Genomic DNA, 26,065 nt, shown 5'->3' on the forward strand with positions numbered 1-26,065 from the left:
CATCTAAATGTCTATATCAATATGTTCACCATCTAAATGTCTATATCAATATGTTCACCATCTAAATGTCTATATCATATGTTCACCATCTAAATGTCTATATCAATATGTTCACCATCTAAATGTCTATATCAATATGTTCACCATCTAAATGTCTATATCCATATGTTCACCATCTAAATGTCTATATCAATATGTTCACCATCTAAATGCCTATATCAATATGTTCACCATCTAAATGTCTATATCAATATGTTCACCATCTAAATGCCTATATCTATATGTTCACCATCTAAATGTCTATATCAATATGTTCACCATCTAAATGTCTATATCAATATGTTCACCATCTAAATGCCTATATCTATATGTTCACCATCTAAATGTCTATATCTATACCATCTAAATGTCTATATCTATACCATCTAAATGTCTATATCAATATGTTCACCATCTAAATGTCTATATCTATATGTTCACCATCTAAATGTCTATATCTATATGTTCACCATCTAAATGTCTATATCTATATGTTCACCATCTAAATGTCTATATCAATATGTTCACCATCTAAATGTCTATATCAATATGTTCACCATCTAAATGTCTATATCTATACCATCTAAACGTCTATATCTATACCATCTAAATGTCTATATCAATATGTTCACCATCTAAATGTCTATATCAATATGTTCACCATCTAAATGTCTATATCAATATGTTCACCATCTAAATGTCTATATCAATATGTTCACCATCTAAATGTCTATATCAATATGTTCACCATCTAAATGTCTATATCTATATGTTCACCATCTAAATGTCTATATCAATATGTTCACCATCTAAATGTCTATATCTATATGTTCACCATCTAAATGTCTATATCAATATGTTCACCATCTAAATGCCTATATCTATATGTTCACCATCTAAATGTCTATATCCGTATGTTCACCATCTAAATGTCTATATCTATACCATCTAAATGTCTATATCTATATGTTCACCATCTAAATGTCTATATCAATATGTTCACCATCTAAATGTCTATATCTATACCATCTAAATGTCTATATCTATATGTTCACCATCTAAATGTCTATATCTATATGTTCACCATCTAAATGTCTATATCAATATGTTCACCATCTAAATGTCTATATCTATATGTTCACCATCTAAATGTCTATATCCGTATGTTCACCATCTAAATGTCTATATCAATATGTTCACCATCTAAATGTCTATATCAATATGTTCACCATCTAAATGTCTATATCTATATGTTCACCATCTAAATGTCTATATCTATATGTTCACCATCTAAATGCCTATATCAATATGTTCACCATCTAAATGTCTATATCTATACCATCTAAATGTCTATATCAATATGTTCACCATCTAAATGTCTATATCAATATGTTCACCATCTAAATGTCTATATCAATATGTTCACCATCTAAATGTCTATATCAATATGTTCACCATCTAAATGTCTATATCAATATGTTCACCATCTAAATGTCTATATCCATATGTTCACCATCTAAATGTCTATATCTATACCATCTAAATGTCTATATCAATATGTTCACCATCTAAATGTCTATATCTATATGTTCACCATCTAAATGTCTATATCTATATGTTCACCATCTAAATGTCTATATCTATATGTTCACCATCTAAATGTCTATATCAATATGTTCACCATCTAAATGTCTATATCTATATGTTCACCATCTAAATGTCTATATCTATACCATCTAAATGTCTATATCAATATGTTCACCATCTAAATGTCTATATCCGTATGTTCACCATCTAAATGTCTATATCAATATGTTCACCATCTAAATGTCTATATCAATATGTTCACCATCTAAATGCCTATATCTATACCATCTAAATGTCTATATCTATATGTTCACCATCTAAATGTCTATATCTATACCATCTAAATGTCTATATCCGTATGTTCACCATCTAAATGTCTATATCAATATGTTCACCATCTAAATGTCTATATCAATATGTTCACCATCTAAATGCCTATATCAATATGTTCACCATCTAAATGTCTATATCAATATGTTCACCATCTAAATGTCTATATCAATATGTTCACCATCTAAATGTCTATATCTATATGTTCACCATCTAAATGTCTATATCTATACCATCTAAATGTCTATATCCGTATGTTCACCATCTAAATGTCTATATCTATATGTTCACCATCTAAATGTCTATATCAATATGTTCACCATCTAAATGTCTATATCTATATGTTCACCATCTAAATGTCTATATCTATACCATCTAAATGTCTATATCAATATGTTCACCATCTAAATGTCTATATCTATATGTTCACCATCTAAATGTCTATATCTATATGTTCACCATCTAAATGTCTATATCTATACCATCTAAATGTCTATATCAATATGTTCACCATCTAAATGTCTATATCAATATGTTCACCATCTAAATGTCTATATCAATATGTTCACCATCTAAATGTCTATATCCGTATGTTCACCATCTAAATGCCTATATCTATACCATCTAAATGTCTATATCTATATGTTCACCATCTAAATGTCTATATCTATATGTTCACCATCTAAATGTCTATATCTATACCATCTAAATGTCTATATCAATATGTTCACCATCTAAATGTCTATATCTATACCATCTAAATGCCTATATCAATATGTTCACCATCTAAATGTCTATATCTATATGTTCACCATCTAAATGTCTATATCTATACCATCTAAATGTCTATATCCATATGTTCACCATCTAAATGTCTATATCTATACCATCTAAATGCCTATATCAATATGTTCACCATCTAAATGTCTATATCCATATGTTCACCATCTAAATGCCTATATCTATATGTTCACCATCTAAATGTCTATATCAATATGTTCACCATCTAAATGTCTATATCTATATGTTCACCATCTAAATGTCTATATCAATATGTTCACCATCTAAATGTCTATATCAATATGTTCACCATCTAAATGTCTATATCAATATGTTCACCATCTAAATGTCTATATCTATATGTTCACCATCTAAATGTCTATATCCATATGTTCACCATCTAAATGTCTATATCAATATGTTCACCATCTAAATGTCTATATCCATATGTTCACCATCTAAATGTCTATATCTATATGTTCACCATCTAAATGTCTATATCCGTATGTTCACCATCTAAATGTCTATATCTATACCATCTAAATGCCTATATCAATATGTTCACCATCTAAATGTCTATATCCGTATGTTCACCATCTAAATGCCTATATCTATATGTTCACCATCTAAATGTCTATATCAATATGTTCACCATCTAAATGTCTATATCTATATGTTCACCATCTAAATGTCTATATCAATATGTTCACCATCTAAATGTCTATATCAATATGTTCACCATCTAAATGTCTATATCTATATGTTCACCATCTAAATGTCTATATCTATATGTTCACCATCTAAATGTCTATATCCGTATGTTCACCATCTAAATGTCTATATCAATATGTTCACCATCTAAATGTCTATATCTATATGTTCACCATCTAAATGTCTATATCAATATGTTCACCATCTAAATGTCTATATCTATATGTTCACCATCTAAATGTCTATATCTATACCATCTAAATGTCTATATCAATATGTTCACCATCTAAATGTCTATATCAATATGTTCACCATCTAAATGTCTATATCTATATGTTCACCATCTAAATGCCTATATCAATATGTTCACCATCTAAATGTCTATATCTATACCATCTAAATGTCTATATCCGTATGTTCACCATCTAAATGTCTATATCAATATGTTCACCATCTAAATGTCTATATCTATATGTTCACCATCTAAATGTCTATATCATATGTTCACCATCTAAATGTCTATATCAATATGTTCACCATCTAAATGTCTATATCTATACCATCTAAATGTCTATATCTATATGTTCACCATCTAAATGTCTATATCAATATGTTCACCATCTAAATGTCTATATCTATATGTTCACCATCTAAATGTCTATATCAATATGTTCACCATCTAAATGTCTATATCAATATGTTCACCATCTAAATGTCTATATCTATACCATCTAAATGTCTATATCAATATGTTCACCATCTAAATGTCTATATCAATATGTTCACCATCTAAATGCCTATATCTATATGTTCACCATCTAAATGCCTATATCAATATGTTCACCATCTAAATGTCTATATCTATATGTTCACCATCTAAATGTCTATATCTATACCATCTAAATGTCTATATCTATATGTTCACCATCTAAATGTCTATATCAATATGTTCACCATCTAAATGTCTATATCAATATGTTCACCATCTAAATGTCTATATCTATATGTTCACCATCTAAATGTCTATATCTATACCATCTAAATGTCTATATCAATATGTTCACCATCTAAATGTCTATATCAATATGTTCACCATCTAAATGTCTATATCTATATGTTCACCATCTAAATGTCTATATCTATCACCATCTAAATGTCTATATCTATATGTTCACCATCTAAATGTCTATATCAATATGTTCACCATCTAAATGTCTATATCAATATGTTCACCATCTAAATGTCTATATCTATATGTTCACCATCTAAATGTCTATATCAATATGTTCACCATCTAAATGTCTATATCTATATGTTCACCATCTAAATGTCTATATCTATACCATCTAAATGTCTATATCTATATGTTCACCATCTAAATGTCTATATCAATATGTTCACCATCTAAATGTCTATATCATATGTTCACCATCTAAATGTCTATATCAATATGTTCACCATCTAAATGTCTATATCATATGTTCACCATCTAAATGTCTATATCAATATGTTCACCATCTAAATGTCTATATCAATATGTTCACCATCTAAATGTCTATATCAATATGTTCACCATCTAAATGTCTATATCAATATGTTCACCATCTAAATGTCTATATCTATATGTTCACCATCTAAATGTCTATATCTATATGTTCACCATCTAAATGTCTATATCAATATGTTCACCATCTAAATGTCTATATCAATATGTTCACCATCTAAATGTCTATATCAATATGTTCACCATCTAAATGTCTATATCTATATGTTCACCATCTAAATGTCTATATCTATACCATCTAAATGTCTATATCAATATGTTCACCATCTAAATGTCTATATCAATATGTTCACCATCTAAATGTCTATATCAATATGTTCACCATCTAAATGTCTATATCTATATGTTCACCATCTAAATGTCTATATCAATATGTTCACCATCTAAATGTCTATATCTATATGTTCACCATCTAAATGTCTATATCATATGTTCACCATCTAAATGTCTATATCAATATGTTCACCATCTAAATGTCTATATCAATATGTTCACCATCTAAATGTCTATATCAATATGTTCACCATCTAAATGTCTATATCAATATGTTCACCATCTAAATGTCTATATCTATATGTTCACCATCTAAATGTCTATATCAATATGTTCACCATCTAAATGTCTATATCAATATGTTCACCATCTAAATGTCTATATCAATATGTTCACCATCTAAATGTCTATATCATATGTTCACCATCTAAATGTCTATATCAATATGTTCACCATCTAAATGTCTATATCATATGTTCACCATCTAAATGTCTATATCAATATGTTCACCATCTAAATGTCTATATCAATATGTTCACCATCTAAATGTCTATATCAATATGTTCACCATCTAAATGTCTATATCAATATGTTCACCATCTAAATGTCTATATCATATGTTCACCATCTAAATGTCTATATCTATATGTTCACCATCTAAATGTCTATATCAATATGTTCACCATCTAAATGTCTATATCATATGTTCACCATCTAAATGTCTATATCCGTATGTTCACCATCTAAATGTCTATATCAATATGTTCACCATCTAAATGTCTATATCCATATGTTCACCATCTAAATGTCTATATCTATATGTTCACCATCTAAATGTCTATATCTATACCATCTAAATGTCTATATCAATATGTTCACCATCTAAATGTCTATATCAATATGTTCACCATCTAAATGTCTATATCAATATGTTCACCATCTAAATGTCTATATCAATATGTTCACCATCTAAATGTCTATATCAATATGTTCACCATCTAAATGCCTATATCTATATGTTCACCATCTAAATGTCTATATCAATATGTTCACCATCTAAATGTCTATATCTATATGTTCACCATCTAAATGTCTATATCCATATGTTCACCATCTAAATGTCTATATCTATATGTTCACCATCTAAATGTCTATATCCGTATGTTCACCATCTAAATGTCTATATCTATACCATCTAAATGTCTATATCAATATGTTCACCATCTAAATGTCTATATCAATATGTTCACCATCTAAATGTCTATATCTATACCATCTAAATGTCTATATCATATGTTCACCATCTAAATGTCTATATCTATACCATCTAAATGTCTATATCAATATGTTCACCATCTAAATGTCTATATCTATATGTTCACCATCTAAATGTCTATATCTAGTTCACCATCTAAATGTCTATATCTATATGTTCACCATCTAAATGTCTATATCAATATGTTCACCATCTAAATGTCTATATCTATATGTTCACCATCTAAATGTCTATATCAATATGTTCACCATCTAAATGTCTATATCTATATGTTCACCATCTAAATGTCTATATCAATATGTTCACCATCTAAATGTCTATATCTATATGTTCACCATCTAAATGTCTATATCATATGTTCACCATCTAAATGTCTATATCAATATGTTCACCATCTAAATGTCTATATCTATATGTTCACCATCTAAATGTCTATATCAATATGTTCACCATCTAAATGTCTATATCTATATGTTCACCATCTAAATGTCTATATCTATATGTTCACCATCTAAATGTCTATATCTATACCATCTAAATGTCTATATCAATATGTTCACCATCTAAATGTCTATATCAATATGTTCACCATCTAAATGTCTATATCATATGTTCACCATCTAAATGTCTATATCTATATGTTCACCATCTAAATGTCTATATCATATGTTCACCATCTAAATGTCTATATCTATATGTTCACCATCTAAATGTCTATATCTATATGTTCACCATCTAAATGTCTATATCATATGTTCACCATCTAAATGTCTATATCTATACCATCTAAATGTCTATATCAATATGTTCACCATCTAAATGTCTATATCAATATGTTCACCATCTAAATGTCTATATCAATATGTTCACCATCTAAATGTCTATATCAATATGTTCACCATCTAAATGTCTATATCTATATGTTCACCATCTAAATGTCTATATCAATATGTTCACCATCTAAATGTCTATATCTATACCATCTAAATGTCTATATCATATGTTCACCATCTAAATGTCTATATCAATATGTTCACCATCTAAATGTCTATATCATATGTTCACCATCTAAATGTCTATATCAATATGTTCACCATCTAAATGTCTATATCCATATGTTCACCATCTAAATGTCTATATCATATGTTCACCATCTAAATGTCTATATCTATATGTTCACCATCTAAATGTCTATATCTATATGTTCACCATCTAAATGTCTATATCTATACCATCTAAATGTCTATATCAATATGTTCACCATCTAAATGTCTATATCAATATGTTCACCATCTAAATGTCTATATCAATATGTTCACCATCTAAATGTCTATATCAATATGTTCACCATCTAAATGTCTATATCTATACCATCTAAATGTCTATATCAATATGTTCACCATCTAAATGTCTATATCAATATGTTCACCATCTAAATGTCTATATCTATATGTTCACCATCTAAATGTCTATATCCGTATGTTCACCATCTAAATGTCTATATCAATATGTTCACCATCTAAATGTCTATATCTATATGTTCACCATCTAAATGTCTATATCCATATGTTCACCATCTAAATGTCTATATCAATATGTTCACCATCTAAATGTCTATATCAATATGTTCACCATCTAAATGTCTATATCTATATGTTCACCATCTAAATGTCTATATCAATATGTTCACCATCTAAATGTCTATATCAATATGTTCACCATCTAAATGTCTATATCTATATGTTCACCATCTAAATGTCTATATCTATACCATCTAAATGTCTATATCTATATGTTCACCATCTAAATGTCTATATCAATATGTTCACCATCTAAATGTCTATATCATATGTTCACCATCTAAATGTCTATATCAATATGTTCACCATCTAAATGTCTATATCATATGTTCACCATCTAAATGTCTATATCAATATGTTCACCATCTAAATGCCTATATCAATATGTTCACCATCTAAATGCCTATATCTATGTTCACCATCTAAATGTCTATATCAATATGTTCACCATCTAAATGTCTATATCAATATGTTCACCATCTAAATGTCTATATCATATGTTCACCATCTAAATGTCTATATCTATATGTTCACCATCTAAATGTCTATATCAATATGTTCACCATCTAAATGTCTATATCAATATGTTCACCATCTAAATGTCTATATCATATGTTCACCATCTAAATGTCTATATCTATACCATCTAAATGTCTATATCAATATGTTCACCATCTAAATGTCTATATCAATATGTTCACCATCTAAATGTCTATATCAATATGTTCACCATCTAAATGTCTATATCCGTATGTTCACCATCTAAATGTCTATATCAATATGTTCACCATCTAAATGTCTATATCTATATGTTCACCATCTAAATGTCTATATCTATATGTTCACCATCTAAATGTCTATATCATATGTTCACCATCTAAATGTCTATATCAATATGTTCACCATCTAAATGTCTATATCAATATGTTCACCATCTAAATGTCTATATCATATGTTCACCATCTAAATGTCTATATCATATGTTCACCATCTAAATGTCTATATCATATGTTCACCATCTAAATGTCTATATCAATATGTTCACCATCTAAATGTCTATATCCATATGTTCACCATCTAAATGTCTATATCGATATGTTCACCATCTAAATGTCTATCTCGTATGTTCACCATCTAAATGTCTATATCAATATGTTCACCATCTAAATGTCTATATCTATATGTTCACCATCTAAATGTCTATATCCGTATGTTCACCATCTAAATGTCTATATCAATATGTTCACCATCTAAATGTCTATATCCGTATGTTCACCATCTAAATGCCTATATCTATATGTTCACCATCTAAATGTCTATATCAATATGTTCACCATCTAAATGTCTATATCAATATGTTCACCATCTAAATGTCTATATCATATGTTCACCATCTAAATGTCTATATCTATACCATCTAAATGTCTATATCAATATGTTCACCATCTAAATGTCTATATCAATATGTTCACCATCTAAATGTCTATATCATATACCATCTAAATGTCTATATCAATATGTTCACCATCTAAATGTCTATATCAATATGTTCACCATCTAAATGTCTATATCTAGTACCATCTAAATGTCTATATCTATATGTTCACCATCTAAATGTCTATATCCATATGTTCACCATCTAAATGTCTATATCTATACCATCTAAATGTCTATATCTATATGTTCACCATCTAAATGTCTATATCAATATGTTCACCATCTAAATGTCTATATCTATATGTTCACCATCTAAATGTCTATATCAATATGTTCACCATCTAAATGTCTATATCTATATGTTCACCATCTAAATGTCTATATCATATGTTCACCATCTAAATGTCTATATCCATATGTTCACCATCTAAATGTCTATATCTATGTTCACCATCTAAATGTCTATATCAATATGTTCACCATCTAAATGTCTATATCAATATGTTCACCATCTAAATGTCTATATCGATATGTTCACCATCTAAATGTCTATATCTATATGTTCACCATCTAAATGTCTATATCAATATGTTCACCATCTAAATGTCTATATCTATATGTTCACCATCTAAATGTCTATATCAATATGTTCACCATCTAAATGTCTATATCAATATGTTCACCATCTAAATGTCTATATCCATATGTTCACCATCTAAATGTCTATATCAATATGTTCACCATCTAAATGTCTATATCAATATGTTCACCATCTAAATGTCTATATCAATATGTTCACCATCTAAATGTCTATATCAATATGTTCACCATCTAAATGTCTATATCTATACCATCTAAATGTCTATATCTATATGTTCACCATCTAAATGTCTATATCTATATGTTCACCATCTAAATGTCTATATCTATACCATCTAAATGTCTATATCAATATGTTCACCATCTAAATGTCTATATCTATACCATCTAAATGCCTATATCAATATGTTCACCATCTAAATGTCTATATCTATATGTTCACCATCTAAATGTCTATATCTATACCATCTAAATGTCTATATCTATATGTTCACCATCTAAATGTCTATATCAATATGTTCACCATCTAAATGTCTATATCTATACCATCTAAATGTCTATATCCGTATGTTCACCATCTAAATGTCTATATCAATATGTTCACCATCTAAATGTCTATATCAATATGTTCACCATCTAAATGTCTATATCTATATGTTCACCATCTAAATGTCTATATCTATATGTTCACCATCTAAATGTCTATATCTATATGTTCACCATCTAAATGTCTATATCTATATGTTCACCATCTAAATGTCTATATCAATATGTTCACCATCTAAATGTCTATATCTATATGTTCACCATCTAAATGTCTATATCTATGTTCACCATCTAAATGTCTATATCTATACCATCTAAATGTCTATATCAATATGTTCACCATCTAAATGTCTATATCAATATGTTCACCATCTAAATGTCTATATCTATATGTTCACCATCTAAATGTCTATATCAATATGTTCACCATCTAAATGTCTATATCTATATGTTCACCATCTAAATGTCTATATCAATATGTTCACCATCTAAATGTCTATATCTATATGTTCACCATCTAAATGTCTATATCAATATGTTCACCATCTAAATGTCTATATCATATGTTCACCATCTAAATGTCTATATCAATATGTTCACCATCTAAATGTCTATATCAATATGTTCACCATCTAAATGTCTATATCAATATGTTCACCATCTAAATGTCTATATCCATATGTTCACCATCTAAATGTCTATATCATATGTTCACCATCTAAATGCCTATATCAATATGTTCACCATCTAAATGTCTATATCTATACCATCTAAATGTCTATATCTATATGTTCACCATCTAAATGTCTATATCAATATGTTCACCATCTAAATGTCTATATCTATATGTTCACCATCTAAATGTCTATATCCGTATGTTCACCATCTAAATGTCTATATCTATATGTTCACCATCTAAATGTCTATATCAATATGTTCACCATCTAAATGTCTATATCAATATGTTCACCATCTAAATGTCTATATCTATATGTTCACCATCTAAATGTCTATATCTATACCATCTAAATGTCTATATCCGTATGTTCACCATCTAAATGTCTATATCTATACCATCTAAATGCCTATATCAATATGTTCACCATCTAAATGTCTATATCCGTATGTTCACCATCTAAATGCCTATATCTATACCATCTAAATGTCTATATCTATATGTTCACCATCTAAATGTCTATATCAATATGTTCACCATCTAAATGTCTATATCTATATGTTCACCATCTGAATGTCTATATCCGTATGTTCACCATCTAAATGTCTATATCTATATGTTCACCATCTAAATGTCTATATCAATATGTTCACCATCTAAATGTCTATATCTATATGTTCACCATCTAAATGTCTATATCTATATGTTCACCATCTAAATGTCTATATCTATATGTTCACCATCTAAATGTCTATATCTATATGTTCACCATCTAAATGTCTATATCAATATGTTCACCATCTAAATGTCTATATCTATATGTTCACCATCTAAATGTCTATATCTATATGTTCACCATCTAAATGTCTATATCTATCACCATCTAAATGTCTATATCAATATGTTCACCATCTAAATGTCTATATCAATATGTTCACCATCTAAATGTCTATATCTATATGTTCACCATCTAAATGTCTATATCTATATGTTCACCATCTAAATGTCTATATCTATATGTTCACCATCTAAATGTCTATATCAATATGTTCACCATCTAAATGTCTATATCTATATGTTCACCATCTAAATGTCTATATCTATATGTTCACCATCTAAATGTCTATATCTATACCATCTAAATGTCTATATCAATATGTTCACCATCTAAATGTCTATATCAATATGTTCACCATCTAAATGTCTATATCAATATGTTCACCATCTAAATGTCTATATCAATATGTTCACCATCTAAATGCCTATATCTATATGTTCACCATCTCAAATGCCTATATCAATATGTTCACCATCTAAATGTCTATATCTATACCATCTAAATGTCTATATCTATATGTTCACCATCTAAATGTCTATATCAATATGTTCACCATCTAAATGTCTATATCTATATGTTCACCATCTAAATGTCTATATCCGTATGTTCACCATCTAAATGTCTATATCTATATGTTCACCATCTAAATGTCTATATCAATATGTTCACCATCTAAATGTCTATATCAATATGTTCACCATCTAAATGTCTATATCTATATGTTCACCATCTAAATGTCTATATCTATATGTTCACCATCTAAATGTCTATATCAATATGTTCACCATCTAAATGTCTATATCTATATGTTCACCATCTAAATGTCTATATCCGTATGTTCACCATCTAAATGTCTATATCTATATGTTCACCATCTAAATGTCTATATCAATATGTTCACCATCTAAATGTCTATATCTATACCATCTAAATGTCTATATCAATATGTTCACCATCTAAATGTCTATATCTATATGTTCACCATCTAAATGTCTATATCTATACCATCTAAATGTCTATATCAATATGTTCACCATCTAAATGTCTATATCTATACCATCTAAATGTCTATATCTATACCATCTAAATGTCTATATCTATACCATCTAAATGTCTATATCAATATGTTCACCATCTAAATGTCTATATCAATATGTTCACCATCTAAATGTCTATATCAATATGTTCACCATCTAAATGTCTATATCAATATGTTCACCATCTAAATGCCTATATCAATATGTTCACCATCTAAATGCCTATATCAATATGTTCACCATCTAAATGTCTATATCTATATGTTCACCATCTAAATGTCTATATCAATATGTTCACCATCTAAATTCCTATATCAATATGTTCACCATCTAAATGCCTATATCAATATGTTCACCATCTAAATGTCTATATCTATATGTTCACAATCTAAATGTCTATATCAATATGTTCACCATCTAAATGCCTATATCAATATGTTCACCATCTAAATGCCTATATCAATATGTTCACCATCTAAATGTCTATATCTATACCATCTAAATGTCTATATCAATATGTTCACAATCTAAATGTCTATATCAATATGTTCACCATCTAAATGCCTATATCAATATGTTCACCATCTAAATGTCTATCTATACCATCTAAATGTCTATATCAATATGTTCACCATCTAAATGTCTATATCTATATGTTCACCATCTAAATGTCTATATCTATACCATCTAAATGTCTATATCAATATGTTCACCATCTAAATGTCTATATCAATATGTTCACCATCTAAATGTCTATATCAATATGTTCACCATCTAAATGTCTATATCAATATGTTCACCATCTAAATGCCTATATCTATATGTTCACCATCTAAATGCCTATATCCGTATGTTCACCATCTAAATGCCTATATCAGTATGTTCACCATCTAAATGCCTATATCAATATGTTCACCATCTAAATGTCTATATCAATATGTTCACCATCTAAATGCCTATATCAATATGTTCACCATCTAAATGCCTATATCAATATGTTCACCATCTAAATGTCTATATCTATATGTTCACCATCTAAATGTCTATATCAATATGTTCACCATCTAAATTCCTATATCAATATGTTCACCATCTAAATGCCTATATCAATATGTTCACCATCTAAATGTCTATATCTATATGTTCACAATCTAAATGTCTATATCAATATGTTCACCATCTAAATGCCTATATCAATATGTTCACCATCTAAATGCCTATATCAATATGTTCACCATCTAAATGTCTATATCTATACCATCTAAATGTCTATATCAATATGTTCACAATCTAAATGTCTATATCAATATGTTCACCATCTAAATGCCTATATCAATATGTTCACCATCTAAATGTCTATCTATACCATCTAAATGTCTATATCAATATGTTCACCATCTAAATGTCTATATCTATATGTTCACCATCTAAATGTCTATATCTATACCATCTAAATGTCTATATCAATATGTTCACCATCTAAATGTCTATATCAATATGTTCACCATCTAAATGTCTATATCAATATGTTCACCATCTAAATGTCTATATCAATATGTTCACCATCTAAATGCCTATATCTATATGTTCACCATCTAAATGCCTATATCCGTATGTTCACCATCTAAATGCCTATATCAGTATGTTCACCATCTAAATGCCTATATCAATATGTTCACCATCTAAATGTCTATATCTATACCATCTAAATGTCTATATCAATATGTTCACCATCTAAATGTCTATATCTATACCATCTAAATGTCTATATCTATATGTTCACCATCTAAATGTCTATATCTATACCATCTAAATGTCTATATCTATATGTTCACCATCTAAATGTCTATATCTATACCATCTAAATGTCTATATCTATATGTTCACCATCTAAATGCCTATATCAATATGTTCACCATCTAAATGCCTATATCAATATGTTCACCATCTAAATGTCTATATCAATATGTTCACCATCTAAATGCCTATATCAATATGTTCACCATCTAAATGTCTATATCAATATGTTCACCATCTAAATTCCTATATCAATATGTTCACCATCTAAATGTCTATATCTATACCATCTAAATGCCTATATCAATATGTTCACCATCTAAATGCCTATATCAATATGTTCACCATCTAAATGTCTATATCAATATGTTCACCATCTAAATTCCTATATCAATATGTTCACAATCTAAATGTCTATATCTATACCATCTAAATGTCTATATCAATATGTTCACCATCTAAATGTCTATATCTATATGTTCACCATCTAAATGTCTATATCAATATGTTCACCATCTAAATGTCTATATCAATATGTTCACCATCTAAATGTCTATATCTATATGTTCACCATCTAAATGTCTATATCTATACCATCTAAATGTCTATATCTATACCATCTAAATGTCTATATCTATACCATCTAAATGTCTATATCTATATGTTCACCATCTAAATGCCTATATCTATACCATCTAAATGTCTATATCAATATGTTCACCATCTAAATGTCTATATCTATACCATCTAAATGCCTATATCAATATGTTCACCATCTAAATGTCTATATCTATACCATCTAAATGTCTATATCTATATGTTCACCATCTAAATGTCTATATCTATACCATCTAAATGTCTATATCTATATGTTCACCATCTAAATGTCTATATCTATACCATCTAAATGTCTATATCAATATGTTCACCATCTAAATGTCTATCCATATGTTCACCATCTAAATGCCTATATCAATATGTTCACCATCTAAATGTCTATATCAATATGTTCACCATCTAAATGCCTATATCAATATGTTCACCATCTAAATGCCTATATCAATATGTTCACCATCTAAATGTCTATATCAATATGTTCACCATCTAAATGTCTATATCAATATGTTCACCATCTAAATGCCTATATCAATATGTTCACCATCTAAATGTCTATATCTATATGTTCACCATCTAAATGTCTATATCAATATGTTCACCATCTAAATGTCTATATCCGTATGTTCACCATCTAAATGTCTATATCAATATGTTCACCATCTAAATGTCTATATCTATACCATCTAAATGTCTATATCTATACCATCTAAATGGCTATATCTATATGTTCACCATCTAAATGTCTATATCTATACCATCTAAATGTCTATATCTATATGTTCACCATCTAAATGTCTATATCTATATGTTCACCATCTAAATGTCTATATCTATATGTTCACCATCTAAATATCTATATGTTCACCATCTAAATGTCTATATCAATATGTTCACCATCTAAATGTCTATATCAATATGTTCACCATCTAAATGCCTATATCAATATGTTCACCATCTAAATGCCTATATCTATATGTTCACAATTCAAATGCCTATATCAATATGTTCACCATCTAAATGTCTATATCTATACCATCTAAATGTCTATATCTATATGTTCACCATCTAAATGTCTATATCTATATGTTCACCATCTAAATGTCTATATCAATATGTTCACCATCTAAATGTCTATATCAATATGTTCACCATCTAAATGTCTATATCTATATGTTCACCATCTAAATGTCTATATCTATATGTTCACCATCTAAATGTCTATATCTATATGTTCACCATCTAAATGTCTATATCTATATGTTCACCATCTAAATGTCTATATCAATATGTTCACCATCTAAATGTCTATATCAATATGTTCACCATCTAAATGTCTATATCTATATGTTCACCATCTAAATGTCTATATCTATATGTTCACCATCTAAATGTCTATATCAATATGTTCACCATCTAAATGTCTATATCAATATGTTCACCATCTAAATGTCTATATCTATATGTTCACCATCTAAATGTCTATATCTATACCATCTAAATGTCTATATCTATATGTTCACCATCTAAATGTCTATATCTATATGTTCACCATCTAAATGTCTATATCAATATGTTCACCATCTAAATGTCTATATCTATATGTTCACCATCTAAATGTCTATATCCGTATGTTCACCATCTAAATGTCTATATCTATACCATCTAAATGCCTATATCAATATGTTCACCATCTAAATGTCTATATCCGTATGTTCACCATCTAAATGCCTATATCTATACCATCTAAATGTCTATATCAATATGTTCACCATCTAAATGTCTATATCTATATGTTCACCATCTAAATGTCTATATCTATATGTTCACCATCTAAATGTCTATATCAATATGTTCACCATCTAAATGTCTATATCTATATGTTCACCATCTAAATGCCTATATCTATATGTTCACCATCTAAATGTCTATATCCGTATGTTCACCATCTAAATGTCTATATCAATATGTTCACCATCTAAATGTCTATATCTATATGTTCACCATCTAAATGTCTATATCCGTATGTTCACCATCTAAATGTCTATATCTATATGTTCACCATCTAAATGTCTATATCTATACCATCTAAATGTCTATATCAATATGTTCACCATCTAAATGTCTATATCAATATGTTCACCATCTAAATGTCTATATCAATATGTTCACCATCTAAATGTCTATATCAATATGTTCACCATCTAAATGTCTATATCTATATGTTCACCATCTAAATGTCTATATCAATATGTTCACCATCTAAATGTCTATATCTATATGTTCACCATCTAAATGTCTATATCTATACCATCTAAATGTCTATATCAATATGTTCACCATCTAAATGTCTATATCAATATGTTCACCATCTAAATGTCTATATCAATATGTTCACCATCTAAATGCCTATATCTATATGTTCACCATCTAAATGCCTATATCAATATGTTCACCATCTAAATGTCTATATCTATATGTTCACCATCTAAATGTCTATATCTATACCATCTAAATGTCTATATCAATATGTTCACCATCTAAATGTCTATATCAATATGTTCACCATCTAAATGTCTATATCAATATGTTCACCATCTAAATGCCTATATCTATATGTTCACCATCTAAATGCCTATATCAATATGTTCACCATCTAAATGTCTATATCTATATGTTCACCATCTAAATGTCTATATCTATACCATCTAAATGTCTATATCTATATGTTCACCATCTAAATGTCTATATCTATATGTTCACCATCTAAATGTCTATATCAATATGTTCACCATCTAAATGTCTATATCAATATGTTCACCATCTAAATGTCTATATCTATATGTTCACCATCTAAATGTCTATATCTATACCATCTAAATGTCTATATCTATACCATCTAAATGTCTATATCTATACCATCTAAATGTCTATATCTATATGTTCACCATCTAAATGCCTATATCTATACCATCTAAATGTCTATATCAATATGTTCACCATCTAAATGTCTATATCTATACCATCTAAATGCCTATATCAATATGTTCACCATCTAAATGTCTATATCTATACCATCTAAATGTCTATATCTATATGTTCACCATCTAAATGTCTATATCTATACCATCTAAATGTCTATATCTATATGTTCACCATCTAAATGTCTATATCTATACCATCTAAATGTCTATATCAATATGTTCACCATCTAAATGTCTATCCATATGTTCACCATCTAAATGCCTATATCAATATGTTCACCATCTAAATGTCTATATCAATATGTTCACCATCTAAATGCCTATATCAATATGTTCACCATCTAAATGCCTATATCAATATGTTCACCATCTAAATGTCTATATCAATATGTTCACCATCTAAATGTCTATATCAATATGTTCACCATCTAAATGCCTATATCAATATGTTCACCATCTAAATGTCTATATCTATATGTTCACCATCTAAATGTCTATATCAATATGTTCACCATCTAAATGTCTATATCCGTATGTTCACCATCTAAATGTCTATATCAATATGTTCACCATCTAAATGTCTATATCTATACCATCTAAATGTCTATATCTATACCATCTAAATGGCTATATCTATATGTTCACCATCTAAATGTCTATATCTATACCATCTAAATGTCTATATCTATATGTTCACCATCTAAATGTCTATATCTATATGTTCACCATCTAAATGTCTATATCTATATGTTCACCATCTAAATGTCTATATCTATATGTTCACCATCTAAATGTCTATATCAATATGTTCACCATCTAAATGTCTATATCAATATGTTCACCATCTAAATGCCTATATCTATATGTTCACAATTCAAATGCCTATATCAATATGTTCACCATCTAAATGTCTATATCTATACCATCTAAATGTCTATATCTATATGTTCACCATCTAAATGTCTATATCTATATGTTCACCATCTAAATGTCTATATCTATATGTTCACCATCTAAATGTCTATATCAATATGTTCACCATCTAAATGTCTATATCAATATGTTCACCATCTAAATGTCTATATCAATATGTTCACCATCTAAATGTCTATATCAATATGTTCACCATCTAAATGTCTATATCAATATGTTCACCATCTAAATGTCTATATCTATATGTTCACCATCTAAATGTCTATATCAATATGTTCACCATCTAAATGTCTATATCTATATGTTCACCATCTAAATGTCTATATCTATACCATCTAAATGTCTATATCAATATGTTCACCATCTAAATGTCTATATCAATATGTTCACCATCTAAATGTCTATATCAATATGTTCACCATCTAAATGCCTATATCTATATGTTCACCATCTAAATGCCTATATCAATATGTTCACCATCTAAATGTCTATATCTATATGTTCACCATCTAAATGTCTATATCTATACCATCTAAATGTCTATATCTATATGTTCACCATCTAAATGTCTATATCAATATGTTCACCATCTAAATGTCTATATCAATATGTTCACCATCTAAATGTCTATATCTATATGTTCACCATCTAAATGTCTATATCTATACCATCTAAATGTCTATATCAATATGTTCACCATCTAAATGTCTATATCAATATGTTCACCATCTAAATGTCTATATCTATATGTTCACCATCTAAATGTCTATATCTATACCATCTAAATGTCTATATCAATATGTTCACCATCTAAATGTCTATATCAATATGTTCACCATCTAAATGTCTATATCAATATGTTCACCATCTAAATGTCTATATCAATATGTTCACCATCTAAATGTCTATATCTATATGTTCACCATCTAAATGTCTATATCTATACCATCTAAATGTCTATATCAATATGTTCACCATCTAAATGTCTATATCAATATGTTCACCATCTAAATGTCTATATCTATATGTTCACCATCTAAATGTCTATATCTATACCATCTAAATGTCTATATCAATATGTTCACCATCTAAATGTCTATATCAATATGTTCACCATCTAAATGCCTATATCTATATGTTCACCATCTAAATGCCTATATCAATATGTTCACCATCTAAATGTCTATATCTATATGTTCACCATCTAAATGTCTATATCTATACCATCTAAATGTCTATATCAATATGTTCACCATCTAAATGTCTATATCAATATGTTCACCATCTAAATGTCTATATCAATATGTTCACCATCTAAATGTCTATATCAATATGTTCACCATCTAAATGTCTATATCAATATGTTCACCATCTAAATGTCTATATCAATATGTTCACCATCTAAATGTCTATATCAATATGTTCACCATCTAAATGTCTATCCATATGTTCACCATCTAAATGTCTATATATCTATATGTTCACCATCTAAATGTCTATATCAATATGTTCACCATCTAAATGTCTATATCTATATGTTCACCATCTAAATGTCTATATCTATATGTTCACCATCTAAATGTCTATATCTATATGTTCACCATCTAAATGTCTATATCTATATGTTCACCATCTAAATGTCTATATCAATATGTTCACCATCTAAATGTCTATATCTATACCATCTAAATGTCTATATCTATATGTTCACCATCTAAATGTCTATATCTATATGTTCACCATCTAAATGTCTATATCCGTATGTTCACCATCTAAATGTCTATATCTATACCATCTAAATGTCTATATCAATATGTTCACCATCTAAATGTCTATATCAATATGTTCACCATCTAAATGTCTATATCAATATGTTCACCATCTAAATGTCTATATCAATATGTTCACCATCTAAATGTCTATATCTATATGTTCACCATCTAAATGTCTATATCTATACCATCTAAATGTCTATATCAATATGTTCACCATCTAAATGCCTATATCAATATGTTCACCATCTAAATGTCTATATCTATACCATCTAAATGTCTATATCTATATGTTCACCATCTAAATGTCTATATCAATATGTTCACCATCTAAATGTCTATATCTATACCATCTAAATGTCTATATCTATATGTTCACCATCTAAATGTCTATATCAATATGTTCACCATCTAAATGTCTATATCAATATGTTCACCATCTAAATGTCTATATCAATATGTTCACCATCTAAATGTCTATATCAATATGTTCACCATCTAAATGTCTATATCTATATGTTCACCATCTAAATGTCTATATCAATATGTTCACCATCTAAATGTCTATATCTATATGTTCACCATCTAAATGTCTATATCAATATGTTCACCATCTAAATGTCTATATCTATATGTTCACCATCTAAATGTCTATATCAATATGTTCACCATCTAAATGTCTATATCAATATGTTCACCATCTAAATGCCTATATCAATATGTTCACCATCTAAATGTCTATATCAATATGTTCACCATCTAAATGTCTATATCAATATGTTCACCATCTAAATGTCTATATCTATATGTTCACCATCTAAATGTCTATATCTATATGTTCACCATCTAAATGTCTATATCTATATGTTCACCATCTAAATGTCTATATCTATACCATCTAAATGTCTATATCCGTATGTTCACCATCTAAATGTCTATATCTATATGTTCACCATCTAAATGCCTATATCAATATGTTCACCATCTAAATGTCTATATCCGTATGTTCACCATCTAAATGCCTATATCTATACCATCTAAATGTCTATATCTATATGTTCACCATCTAAATGTCTATATCTATACCATCTAAATGTCTATATCCGTATGTTCACCATCTAAATGTCTATATCTATACCATCTAAATGTCTATATCCGTATGTTCACCATCTAAATGTCTATATCTATACCATCTAAATGCCTATATCAATATGTTCACCATCTAAATGTCTATATCTATATGTTCACCATCTAAATGTCTATATCTATACCATCTAAATGCCTATATCAATATGTTCACCATCTAAATGTCTATATCCGTATGTTCACCATCTAAATGCCTATATCTATACCATCTAAATGTCTATATCTATATGTTCACCATCTAAATGTCTATATCAATATGTTCACCATCTAAATGTCTATATCTATATGTTCACCATCTGAATGTCTATATCCGTATGTTCACCATCTAAATGTCTATATCTATATGTTCACCATCTAAATGTCTATATCTATATGTTCACCATCTAAATGTCTATATCTATATGTTCACCATCTAAATGTCTATATCAATATGTTCACCATCTAAATGTCTATATCTATATGTTCACCATCTAAATGTCTATATCTATATGTTCACCATCTAAATGTCTATATCTATACCATCTAAATGTCTATATCAATATGTTCACCATCTAAATGTCTATATCAATATGTTCACCATCTAAATGTCTATATCTATATGTTCACCATCTAAATGTCTATATCTATATGTTCACCATCTAAATGTCTATATCTATATGTTCACCATCTAAATGTCTATATCAAAATGTTCACCATCTAAATGTCTATATCTATATGTTCACCATCTAAATGTCTATATCTATATGTTCACCATCTAAATGTCTATATCTATACCATCTAAATGTCTATATCAATATGTTCACCATCTAAATGTCTATATCAATATGTTCACCATCTAAATGTCTATATCAATATGTTCACCATCTAAATGTCTATATCAATATGTTCACCATCTAAATGCCTATATCTATATGTTCACCATTCAAATGCCTATATCAATATGTTCACCATCTAAATGTCTATATCTATACCATCTAAATGTCTATATCTATATGTTCACCATCTAAATGTCTATATCAATATGTTCACCATCTAAATGTCTATATCTATATGTTCACCATCTAAATGTCTATATCCGTATGTTCACCATCTAAATGTCTATATCTATATGTTCACCATCTAAATGTCTATATCTATATGTTCACCATCTAAATGTCTATATCAATATGTTCACCATCTAAATGTCTATATCAATATGTTCACCATCTAAATGTCTATATCTATATGTTCACCATCTAAATGTCTATATCTATATGTTCACCATCTAAATGTCTATATCAATATGTTCACCATCTAAATGTCTATATCTATATGTTCACCATCTAAATGTCTATATCTATACCATCTAAATGTCTATATCAATATGTTCACCATCTAAATGTCTATATCTATATGTTCACCATCTAAATGTCTATATCTATACCATCTAAATGTCTATATCAATATGTTCACCATCTAAATGTCTATATCTATACCATCTAAATGTCTATATCAATATGTTCACCATCTAAATGTCTATATCAATATGTTCACCATCTAAATGTCTATATCAATATGTTCACCATCTAAATGTCTATATCAATATGTTCACCATCTAAATGTCTATATCAATATGTTCACCATCTAAATGCCTATATCAATATGTTCACCATCTAAATGCCTATATCAATATGTTCACCATCTAAATGTCTATATCTATATGTTCACCATCTAAATGTCTATATCAATATGTTCACCATCTAAATTCCTATATCAATATGTTCACCATCTAAATGCCTATATCAATATGTTCACCATCTAAATGTCTATATCTATATGTTCACAATCTAAATGTCTATATCAATATGTTCACCATCTAAATGCCTATATCAATATGTTCACCATCTAAATGCCTATATCAATATGTTCACCATCTAAATGTCTATATCTATACCATCTAAATGTCTATATCAATATGTTCACCATCTAAATGTCTATATCTATATGTTCACCATCTAAATGTCTATATCTATACCATCTAAATGTCTATATCAATATGTTCACCATCTAAATGTCTATATCAATATGTTCACCATCTAAATGTCTATATCAATATGTTCACCATCTAAATGTCTATATCAATATGTTCACCATCTAAATGTCTATATCAATATGTTCACCATCTAAATGCCTATATCTATATGTTCACCATCTAAATGCCTATATCCGTATGTTCACCATCTAAATGCCTATATCAGTATGTTCACCATCTAAATGCCTATATCAATATGTTCACCATCTAAATGTCTATATCTATACCATCTAAATGTCTATATCAATATGTTCACCATCTAAATGTCTATATCTATACCATCTAAATGTCTATATCTATATGTTCACCATCTAAATGTCTATATCTATACCATCTAAATGTCTATATCTATATGTTCACCATCTAAATGTCTATATCTATACCATCTAAATGTCTATATCTATATGTTCACCATCTAAATGCCTATATCAATATGTTCACCATCTAAATGCCTATATCAATATGTTCACCATCTAAATGTCTATATCAATATGTTCACCATCTAAATGCCTATATCAATATGTTCACCATCTAAATGTCTATATCAATATGTTCACCATCTAAATTCCTATATCAATATGTTCACCATCTAAATGTCTATATCTATACCATCTAAATGCCTATATCAATATGTTCACCATCTAAATGCCTATATCAATATGTTCACCATCTAAATGTCTATATCAATATGTTCACCATCTAAATTCCTATATCAATATGTTCACCATCTAAATGTCTATATCTATACCATCTAAATGTCTATATCTATATGTTCACCATCTAAATGTCTATATCTATACCATCTAAATGTCTATATCAATATGTTCACCATCTAAATGCCTATATCAATATGTTCACCATCTAAATGTCTATATCTATACCATCTAAATGTCTATATCTATATGTTCACCATCTAAATGTCTATATCAATATGTTCACCATCTAAATGTCTATATCTATACCATCTAAATGTCTATATCTATATGTTCACCATCTAAATGTCTATATCAATATGTTCACCATCTAAATGTCTATATCAATATGTTCACCATCTAAATGTCTATATCAATATGTTCACCATCTAAATGTCTATATCAATATGTTCACCATCTAAATGTCTATATCTATATGTTCACCATCTAAATGTCTATATCAATATGTTCACCATCTAAATGTCTATATCTATATGTTCACCATCTAAATGTCTATATCTATATGTTCACCATCTAAATGTCTATATCTATATGTTCACCATCTAAATGTCTATATCAATATGTTCACCATCTAAATGTCTATATCAATATGTTCACCATCTAAATGCCTATATCAATATGTTCACCATCTAAATGTCTATATCAATATGTTCACCATCTAAATGTCTATATCAATATGTTCACCATCTAAATGTCTATATCTATATGTTCACCATCTAAATGTCTATATCTATATGTTCACCATCTAAATGTCTATATC

Source organism: Salmo salar, chromosome 02, assembly GCF_965601325.2.
Source record: "Salmo salar chromosome 02, fSalSal1, whole genome shotgun sequence".
Taxonomy (NCBI): domain Eukaryota; kingdom Metazoa; phylum Chordata; class Actinopteri; order Salmoniformes; family Salmonidae; genus Salmo; species Salmo salar.